This window comes from Leucopleurus acutus, assembly GCF_964270905.1.
Source record: "Leucopleurus acutus genome assembly, chromosome: 3".
In the NCBI taxonomy this organism is placed as follows: Eukaryota; Metazoa; Chordata; class Mammalia; order Artiodactyla; family Delphinidae; genus Leucopleurus; species Leucopleurus acutus.
Genome location: NC_139145.1, coordinates 104487181 through 104499219, shown reverse-complemented (window position 1 = coordinate 104499219; position 12039 = coordinate 104487181).

Here is a 12039-nt window from a genome sequence, read left to right as displayed (position 1 = left end):
TAGATATTAATTACAGGAAAAGATCTGTAAAAAATACAAACACATGGAGGCTAAACAATACACTACTTAATAACGAAATGATCACTGAAGAAATCAAAAAGGAAATCAAAAAATACCTAGAAACAAATGACAATGGAGACACGATGACACAAAACCTATGGGATGCAGCAATAGCAGTTCTAAGAGGGAAGTTTATAGCAATACAATCCTACCTTAAGAAACAGGAAACATCTTGAATAAACAACCTAAGCTTGCACCTAAAGCAACTAGAGGAAGAAGAACACAAAAACCCCAAAGTTAGCAGAAGGAAAGAAATCAAGATCAGATCAGAAATAAATGAAAAGAAATGAAGGAAACAATAGCAAAGATCAATAAAACTAAAAGCTGGTTCTTTGAGAAGATAGACAAAATTGATAAACCATTAGCCAGACTCATCAAGAAAAAAATGGAGAAGACTCAAATCAATAGAATTAGAAATGAAAAAGGAGAAGTAACAACTGACACTGCAGACATACAAAAGATCATGAGAGATTAGTACAAGCAACTCTATGCCAATAAAATGGACAACCTGGAAGAAATGGACAAAATCTTAGAAATGCACAACCTGCCAAGACTGAATCAGGAAGAAATAGAAAATATGAACAGACAAATCACAAGCACTGAAATTGAAACCGTGATTTAAAATCTTCCAACAGGGCTTCCCAGGTGGCGCAGTGGTTGAGAGTCCGCCTACCGATGCAGGGGACACGGGTTCGTGCCCCGGTCCAGGAAGATCCCACATGCCACGGAGAGGCTAGGCCCGTGAGGTGAGCCATGGTCGCTGAGCCTGCGTGTCCGGAGCCTGTACTCCGCAATAGGAGAGGCCATAACAGTGAGAGGCCGGTGTACCGCCAAAAACAAAAAGCAAAAAACAAAAATCTTCCAATAAACAAAAGCCCAGGACCACAGGGCTTCACAGGCGAATTCTATCAAACATTTAGAGAAGAGTTAACACCTATCCTTCTGAAACTCTTCCAAAATATAGCGGAGGGAGGAACACTGCCAAACTCATTCTACGAGGCCACCATCACCCTGATACCAAAACCAGACAAAGATGTCGCAAAATAAGAAAACTACAGGCCAATATCACTGATGAACATAGATGCAAAAATCCTCAACAAAATACTAGCAAACAGAATCTAACAGCATATTAAAAGGATCATACACCATGATCAAGTGGGGTTTATGCCAGGAATGCAAGGATTCTTCAATATACGCAAATCAATCAATGTGATACACCATATTAACAAATTGAAGGAGAAAAAACATATGGCCATCTCAATAGATGCAGAGAAAGCTGTTGACAAAATTCCACACCCATTTATGACAAAAACCCTGCAGAAAGTAGGCATAGAGGGAACTTTCCTCAACATAATAGCGGCCATATATGACAAACCCACAACCAACAGTGTCCTCAATGGTGAAAAACTGAAAGCATTTCCACTAAGATCAGGAACAAGACAAGGTTGCCCACTCTCACCACTCTTATTCAACATAGTTTTGGAAGTTTTAGCCACAGCAATCAGAGAAGAAAAGGAAATAAAAGGAATCCAAAAGGAAAAGAAGACGTAAAGCTGTCACTCTTTGCAGATGACATGATACTATACATAGAGAATCCTAAAGATGCTACCAGAAAACTACTAGAGCTAATCAACGAATTTGGTACAGCAGCAGGATACAAAATTAATGCACAGAAATCTCTTGCATTCCTATACACTAATGATGAAAAATCTGAAAGTGAAATCAAGAAAACATTCCCATTTACCTCTGCAACTAAAAGAATAAAATACCCAGGAATAAACCTTACCTAAGGAGACAAAAGACCTGTATGCAGAAAATTATAAGACACTGATGAAAGCAATTAAAGATAATACAAATACATGGAGAGATATACCCTGTTCTTGGATTGGAAGAATCAACATTGTGAATATGACTCTACTACCCAAAGCAATCTACAGATTCAGTGCAATCCCTATCAAACTACCACTGGCATTTTTCACAGAACTAGAACAAAAAATTTCACAATTTGTATGGAACCCCAAAAGACCCCGAATAGCCAAAGCAATCTTGAGAACGAAAAATGGAGCTGGAGGAATCAGGCTCCCAGACTTCAGATTATACTACAAAGCTATAGTAATCAATACAGTATGGTACTGGCACAAAAACAGAAAGATAGATCAATGGAAAAGGATAGAAAGCCCAGAGATAAACCCACGCACATATGGTCACCTTATCTTTGATAAAGGAGGCAGGAATGTACAGTGGAGAAAGGACAGCCTCTTCAATAAGTGGTGCTGGGAAAACTGGACAGGTACATGTAAAAGTATGAGATTAGATCACTCCTTAACACCATACACAAAACTAAGCTCAAAATGGATTAAAGACATAAATGTAAGGGCAGAAACTATCAAACTAACAAACATAGGCAGAACACTCTACGACATAAATCACAGCAAGATCCTTTTTGACCCACCTCCTAGAGAAATGGAAATAAAAACAAAAATAAACAAATGGGACCTAATGAAACTTCAAAGCTTTTGCACAGCAAAGGAAACCATAAACAAGACGAAGAGACAAACCTCAGAATGGGAGAAAATATTTGCAAATGAAGCAACTGACAAAGGATTAATCTCCAAAATTTACAGGCAGCTCATGCAGCTCAATGACAAAAAAACAAACAACCCAATTCCAAAATGGGCAGAAGACCTAAATATACATTTCTCCAAAGAAGACATACAGACTGCCAACAAACACATGAAAGAATGCTCAACATCATTAATCATTAGAGAAATGCAAATCAAAACTACAATGAGATATCATCTCACACCAGTCAGAATGGCCATCATCAAAAAATCTAGAAACAATAAATGCTGGGGAGGGTGTGGAGAAAAGGGAACACTCTTGCATTGCTGGTGGGAATGTGAATTGGTAAAGACACTATGGAGAACAGAATGGAGGTTCCTTAAAAAACTACAAATAGAACTACCATATGACCCAGCAATCCCAGTACTGGGCATATACCCTGAGAAAACCATAATTCAAAAAGAGTCATGTACCAAAATGTTCAGTGCAGCTCTATTTAAAATAGCCAGGAGATGGAAACAACCTAAGTGTCCATCATCGGATGAATGGATAAAGAAGATGTGGCACATATATACAATGGAATATTACTCAGCCATAAAAAGAAACGAAATTGAGCTATTTGTAATGAGGTGGATGGACCTAGAGTCTGTCATACAGAGTGAAGTAAGTCAGAAGGAGAAAGACAAATACCGTATGCTGACACATATATATGGAATTTAAGAAAAAAAATGTCATGAAGAACCTAGTGGTAAGATAGGAATAAAGACACAGACCTACTAGAGAATGGACTTGCGGATATGGGGAGGGGGAAGGGTAAGCTGTGACGAAGTGAGAGGGTGTCATGGACATATATACACTACCAAACGTAAGGTAGATAGCTAGTGGCAAGCAGCCACATAGCACAGGGAGAGCAGCTCTGTGCTTTGTGACCACCTAGAGGGGTTGGATAGGGAGGGTGGGAGGGAGGGAGATGGAAGAGGGAAGAGATATGGGAACACATGTATATGTATAACTGATTCACTTTGTTATAAAGCAGAAACTAACACACCATTGTGAAGCAATTATACTCCAATAAAGATGTAAAAAAAAAAAAAAGGAAGTTGATGGTCATCATTATTAGTGCAAGGAGATGGAAGCAAAAAATGGGCCTTTGACATCTATCATTGAAAGTGGAATACAGATGCATGAATAATTTTCCCTTATCCATCTTTATGGAGTAATCAAGAAAGATGCCTTTAGAAGTCGTTTGGTTTGTCAACTAGGCAATAGTGCATTTAATCCTAACTTAAAAGGAAATTACTTGGAAAAGAAAGAGTCTCCAAGAAGGGGAATAGCAGACATATGCTCAAACTGTGAGATTTCAAATTATATATCGTAAGATATAATATCTAATCACACATATAGAAGAGAATCATTGTTTTGTGGAAGAGAAAAAACAAAGATATTTAAGCACCAGATTAATGCCTAGAGATATTACAAATGTTTTACAAAGTCATATAAAGAAATTAAGTCAAACTTAACTTCACGTCAGATTTTTCTTTTCAAACAAGAATCCACCAGGAAAGACTGATGTCTGTTAGATCTTGCCATTTTGTTAACAGGGGGTCACAAGTCCTAGTTATTACCTGATTGTGAAAAATATTCAAGAACAGATTGGTAATCTTGGACCTAATGTCTAAGTGAGAACAATAAAAACAGTCTTCAGCTGCCATTATATAACTTCTTTCTTCATTATCACACAGCAGATGATATCTGTTTTTCTGTTTCATTTTTTTGCTTTCTAACCTGAGCCATAGGCCAGATTCTCCTCCTCTGTAAGTCTGCAGGGATTCTTTGGTTTGTACCTTTTGTGTAATTCTGCTTGGCCTTCTAAATATGGCTCATTATCCTGGGTTTCAATACATTTCTTGACTTTTACCTGCAGACCTTAATGGAGTTGAGTGCCTTGGAATAAGGGGTAGTTTTCACAGCAGGTGAAATCTAGGGATACTATGGGCTTGGAGCAATAATAACTAAATTTCTATTTCATAAACTGAGGGGGGAAAGGGAGAATCTTCTTTGAAGAATGAATTTTATCATTTTGCAATTCAAATTACAATGTATTGCTACAGTATAGTGACTGCTCCCTAGATTAAAGTAGTACAGTTACAGTACTTTTTGATATCTTCAAAAATGGTTTAGCAAAGATGAATTCCCAAATTCTAATCTTTGCAGTTGGAGATTTCTGAAAAACAAAGCTGGATCTCTGTATTTCCCAAACTGCAATAACCCAGGTCTCTTGTGTAAGAAACATAATTCCTGAAATAATGTCAAAACTAAATTCCTCCAATCTTAGTTTAAAAAATGTTTTTTATGTTCCAGGTGTTTCACACAATGTCTGCATGAGGTGGTCATGCACTCTGGAAGTGCCTGACAACCTTGACATAACCTTCAAGAGAAATCACTTACTCTGAACATTTGCAATATTTCCGACCGTTACTTTTTTCAGCTCCCTTTGATGATTCATACTAAGGGTGGAGAACCGGAAGGGATATTTTCCTTCAGAGTCACAAAAATAGCCAAGATGTACTTTTCTTTTAGCCATACATTTCAACATGCATAAACTCTCTGGCTGATATTTCTTGCCATTTGGTCCAACTATACTTCCTGAAGACACTGTATGAAAAGAACTAGTCTAATTTAAGAAGGAATCTGTCCCTGGTAAAACAATACATACAAAAAGGAAAAAAGAAATCATCCAATTTAGTCAACTTCCTTAAAGCCTTGATCTTAGAATCTGGTTTTTAAATAGAAAACTTAAACAAAAGTTACTATCCAAGTCATTTTGTTCTCAGTATATTTAGGATCATTTTATGGAAAATAGAGTATACGTAAACTAATTTTAAGGTCAATGAAACTTACATAACCTAAATAGATCCCTTCTTCATGCATAGTCTCAAGTATAATATATCAATATATGATTTTCCTTTGTCATCAAAATTTTCCTTTATTAAGTTTATTTTCAGAGAGATTTACCATACTTTTCTTTAAAGATTCATTAAGATGTATATGCCCCCCAAAGTGTAAAAAGGTAAAATATTCTGAAATAACTTAATTCAAAACACACTTTTTAGTAAAAGACTAAAATTCATACACATAAAGGAAATAAAGTACATATTTACAGACTCACTGCTGTGTTCAGAGGACAAACACTCTGAGCCATGGGATCTGCTCAACTGAGAATGGTATCATGATCAGAACTAAGAACTACAGCATAAAACATGCTGAAATTATCATAAATTATTAACACTTCTGAGTCTGATTCATTGAGGCTATTATTTTATTGGAAATGGAGATAAAACTTGAGGAGAAAAGCATAACAAAAGTACTCAAAGAGGTAAATGTCTTTTATTTTCAATATTTTTAATGGTATTATTTGCTCAGTATTTGTTATATATAGGAAAACACAGCTAGAATTTTAGATCAGTGGTTCTTAAAGTGTGGTTTCTGGACCAGCAATTGCAACGTCTCAGGGAACATGTTGGAAATACAAATTCTCAGGCCCCACCTCAGACTATCAAATCAGAGAAACTCTGAGAGTAGGCTCAGCAAACTTAACAAGCCCTCCAGGTGCTTCTGATTCACACTCAAGTTTGAGAAACACTGATCTAGATAATCATTTTTAGGATGTAGTAAATTCCAATACAGACAGAGCTACAAAATATTTTGCATAAGCAATAATTTAAATAATACATTTATATAGTGCTTTGCAAATTACAAAGTACATTGAAATGCATTAATCTCACTTGATATCTCAATATTATTGTGAGATGAACTGGGGAGGCATTCATATTTTTATTTTACAAGATTAAATTGAGTGTGAAAGAGGTTAAGTAAATTCCTCAACCTCACAATGCTAGTTAATATAATTAAATTAGAACACAGATCTTTAGGCGGTAAAACATGTATGCTGCTACTAAGTAAAGAAAGAGTTGATCAGAATTAGCAGAGATTCTTTGTTTAACATTTATTGGTATCCAAACAATGCTATAAACTCTTTAAAATTTTTTAATTAAGTAGCATTCAAAAATGCTACAAGTCTTACAAAAGACTACACACAACCATTTAAAATAGATATCCAAATTAAGCTCTGTCTCTGACCAAAACCAAATTCTCAAACTACCAAAGTCCTAGTTAATGATTTTATCGATAAACAAAACAATCATTTATTTTCACTCCTGTTGAAAAACAAAGCAGTTAAATGTTCCATGTGGCCTCAGAGAATTCTATTTCATAAAAGCATAAAGAAGAAATAATGCTTAAATTTGTGGGAATTCAGTCAATCATTTTTTTAATATTAATTCTGCAATTTACCGTATAGGAAGTAAGAAATCTTCTACCTATAATTTTTGTTTCCTATGTGGAAAATAGATTCTAGATATTCTTCACATAGTGCTTTTCTAAAGTGAGAAGGACCTGCTCCTCACCATGAGCTTAGTGTATCTCTTCTAAAACTTTAATAATCACAGTCACTTATTCTAACATGATTTATAACATGACCCAATCTCTCTTTAAGGACTCTTCATAATTTTGAAAGAAGAATTTAAGGATGTTAACAAAGTTGACACAATTTCAATTCAGATTGACACTTCTTAAGACCCAGGCCTAAATGGTGTTTGTTTAATAAAATTAATATATCACAGAATCTGTGAGAATGTCTGATAACTATAGAAAGATTAAAGCAAAATGCTTGGGAAAACATGTTTTTGACTGTTGCAGATGTTCTCAGACCAATAGCATCTCTAGAGAAAAAGTATGTGTGAGATGTTTCTTTGAATGACACAGGAGAACAGTTAAAAAATCTAGCCGAGGATTTCTCAAACTGGGATCTCAGAGTGTATTCTAGAGAATTAGAAGGCCCATAAGAATAGTTTTTGTATATTATTTGTCATTTTGATGACAAACTTAAAAAAATCTCTCAACGGTTGTAAAGAAACTTCTTTGAGGTGACCATTTACAATTGAATAAATGCTGTTTTCAAGGATTGAACATGTATTTCTTAAGTCATTCCTTCTCAAACTAGGGTTCAGGGTTGCACCTCCAAATGAGTTATGAGAATGACTTTTTCTTTTAAAAAGACATCATTCACATTTGAGAAACAATAATTGTAGCAATTTAATCACTGCCTGCAATCTGATCAATCTAAAAAAAAAGAAACAAACTCTCCACTAGGAAGCTTAAATAAATATGAAACATTATTTTGAAAGCACACAGAACATAGTGACAATGGCACAGTCTAGCTATATTTTCATGCCGTATCAGTTGAACCGTTTTGACCAACCTTGAGTGAAATAACAATGGGACAAAATAGGAGAATCCACCCATAGGAAGGAGTATTTTATCACTAAAAAATGTTTTAATTTGGTTGTTATATAAATCAGACTGATTTTATTTGGTTTTATTATTGTTTTAAATACTTTACAGACATGCCTCCCCTTATTACTTGTAACTGGGCTGGACTACTTCCACTGGCCTTCCTGTGGTACATCACTACTGACTTTGTAACACACACAATGCAATGACTCAAACCAGCAATTCAACAGGCAAAGACCCTCAGTGGTAAAGATCACGATCTGAAGATAATCTTTAAGATAATCCAAGTGTGTGGATGTTGAAAAACTCCATGGATGAAGAATATGGCCAGGGGTTAGGGAGACAATATATTAACAGAAAGTGAAGAAATATGAAGAAAATTCAGTGTTCTCCATAATTGTCTACAATTTACCACTTATTTACCTTGTCCTGTTCTCAGTGAATTAATTTGTAACTGAAAACCCTGGTCAGGTTCTTTAAGTAGAAAAGCAGGTCTCCTCTGAATATCAAAATATAGATAGCCAGATTTCTCAGTGCCTGAGAAGAGAGTTACAACTACATAAAGGAAGGAACTCTGTTGTTGAATTTCAACTAAAAGTATCAATATGAATGGATGGATGGATGGACAGATAATCTAATAAATATAGCTTTGCTTACATATGTGTATATGTGTTAATATATGTGGTGTGTGTGTCTTCTGAAACAATCTACAAGCAATAATACTCCAGTAGCAAAGACCACACTAGCAACCATACTTTGATTTCTAAACATCATTCCATACTAAAAGGAAAAAGAGCTTCTTGGAAAATTGGCTGATACCAGCGTTGGGGATGGGAAAATATAAAATGTTCTTGGAATATCTTTGAATCCAGAAATAAATAAATTAACCCACTCCCCCCTCCCAAATAAGGACATGTCAAAATACACCAAAAAAAAAAACCAAAACAAAACAACAACAAAAAAAAACCACACCAGTCTGAACAAGTTCCTATTGGCCCAACTGGGACAAACTGTGCATCAAAATAAGTAATGTTGTTAACAGTTCGTATTTCACTGCATTAAATGAATATAAGAATCCATTATCTACTTATAAATAAGTAGATAAATAATTAGAAGGAGGATATGGAAAAACTCATCTTTACAGAAAAATGCCAGCTAATGAGTGTAGAAAAAAATATGAAATTAGAAATTCACTATGTGGAAATAATCACTGTAATATTTGATTCAGGCACAAATCATCAATGGATACTAAAACTAGAGGGTGAATATTTGATGAGACAGGATATTTACAAAATCTCAAAGTATCTCTCCACAAGAAACTTATTAATTATTAAGGGGGAAATAGTAATTTTATGAGAGAAACCTGGCAGACACTGCCTTAACCAAATGATCAAAGTTAATTCACCAATAATGGCACAAATGGACATCATGTGCCTCCTGAGAAGGACACAACATCACTTCTGTGGTATTCCTACTAAAAATGTATAACCTGAATCTAATCATGAAGAAATATCAGACAAACCAAAATGGAGAGACACGCTACAAAATAACTATTCTGTATACTTCAAAAATGTCAAAGTCATGAAAGACAAAGGAATATTGGAAACTGCTCCAGAAAAGGGGAGACTAAAGAGATAGCAATTAAATGCAACATTCAATCCTGGACCAGACAAAAAAAAATTTTTTTTGCTATAAACAATATTACTAGAAAAACTGGAACTATTTGGAATACATTCTTTACTACTACTTATCATATACATACTTTTATTAAAATAATATTATATTGTACTGTAGGAGAAAAAAAGTTTTCCTCAATCCTCACAGAGTCCCTGGTTGGGTCTGAAAATTACACTGACAAAGACAAATTAATAGGAGAAAAGCTGACAAATTTTATTGAATTTTTACATGTACATGGGAGCCTTCACAAGAGAATGAGACCTGAAGAAGTGACCAGAGCAGGAAGCTTTTATAACTTATAGACAAAGAAATAATAAATTTGTGACAAACAGACAAGGCAAGGGATTTGGGCCAGGGGTAGTAAATGGTAAAGAATTAACTAAGAAAGTAATGGTTAGTTTAACAAGATTTATGAACTCCCTTGGTGATAAGAATGTCTTCCCTCTTCTTGGTACAGGTAGGGTACCTTTCACGGGAGATTTATCTCCTTTTAAGGAAGAAGAGCAAAGGGGGAGCAGGGGGCTCAGAGTGATCTTTTTGCTTCTGCTTCTTTCCCACCTCCTTCAGTTTAAGATATTCAATATGCCAAGCTGCCATATTTTGTGGTAGCCTGTCCTGAACATCAGTATCAGTGCCATTTTCCTGATGTATATAACTATACTCTGGTTGTATTCTTATGTTTTCCATAAATACACATGGAAGCATTTAGGTGTAAAGGGGCAGCATACCTGTACTTACTCTTAGTTTAAGACAGAGGGTGGGGGGAGGATTACTACTCAGGGAAGCTAGATAAAGGTTAAATACTTGTACTGTTTTTTCAACATTTTTGCAACTCAAATTATTTATAATAGAAAGTTAAAAGAAAACATATCCTTCTAATCTGGTGGAAACATAGAAGATGGTACAGAAAATTCATCTGGGAGGTTAAAGAATAGTCTCAGGAGACAATGGTATTATTGTCAGTTTCCATAGGGAAATAAGAACAAAGGTGCCTTCCTCCTCTCTGTCAGGGAGAATGACCTTCTACTGGGAAATGCAAAGTAAGTATTGAATTAGAAAATGAAAAATGCAAAGACATAGTAAGAAAGCACCTTGCCATTTAAAATGTATTTAAACATCTAAATCTAATGCACCAACATCATGGCAAACTGAAAGGCATCTCTAAAGTTATGTGGGAAAAGCAACTTAGTCAACAATTACAGATATGAAAGTCAGTCTATCCTTGGCAAATTCGAAAAGACCACAGAGTCAGGGAGAGGCATTCAAGTGCTACTCAGGAGACAAGCAGATATTTTATTCATCTTCAAAAATGCAGATCTTAGAAGGGAAATTTAACTTTGACACTATTGACAGAATTGGGTCATGAGAACTTAAGAAAAAGAGACAATCTCTCCAAGGATCACTAAGATCAAACCAAGCCATACTAATTTCACTTCTTTTTCTGAGAAACTCAGTAGACATGCAGGTCAGGATGCAAGTCAGGATGTATTTTGCTACCAGGAAGCCACAGGCAACATTTTACAACAAATCATCATGAACAAAATAGAAGGTTATGGGCTGATCCCACATTCTAATACAGTTTATATTAAAGTGGGTTTAAAATCATTCAGATCATTATTTCAAAGTGTGTTTAAACTGGAGAGAATGATCTCATACTGTAAAGGATTCCATCCTGTTAAGAAAGTACATGCTTAAAAGGCAAATATGCCAAATTTATTGGGCATGGCTTCAAAATTGAACTACAGAAACAGAAATAAAGAATATTTCCACAAGTTGGAATTATTGTTTGACATAACAAGGCTACTGGTTCAGTAAATTTCATCAGATTATAAAATATGAAAAATTTGGAAATTACTGAAAATATAAAATAATATGTATTATAATGGCCAACACACAGAGATTGACATTGCTATTATATTGATGATTTTTCTTAATTGTGTGTATATGCATGTATGTGTATTTTTAAGTGGAAATACACTGCATATTCATTTATTACTTCATTTAACAAATATGTACAGGATGCCTGCCAGTGCCTGGCACTATTCTAGGCACTGGGGAAAGTAAGCTATAAGTAAAATAGACAAAAACTCTTGAACTCATGAAAGTTATAATCTATATATAATTGAATATTTCTTCACCTAAAATTACAATGGAAGCATATTTTATGTCATTAAATATTTTTTAAATGATTGTAAATAACTGTGCAATGGTTCATTCATGCTATTATGATGAATTTAACCATTTCCTTATTGTTGAATGTCTAATTTCAAATTTTGTTGTCATAAATAACACTGAACAATTTTGTGCATAAATCATTAATCCCATTTCTCATTTACTTCCCATTAATCCCATTTACTTCTCATTTACTTCCCATTTCCTGGATCATAT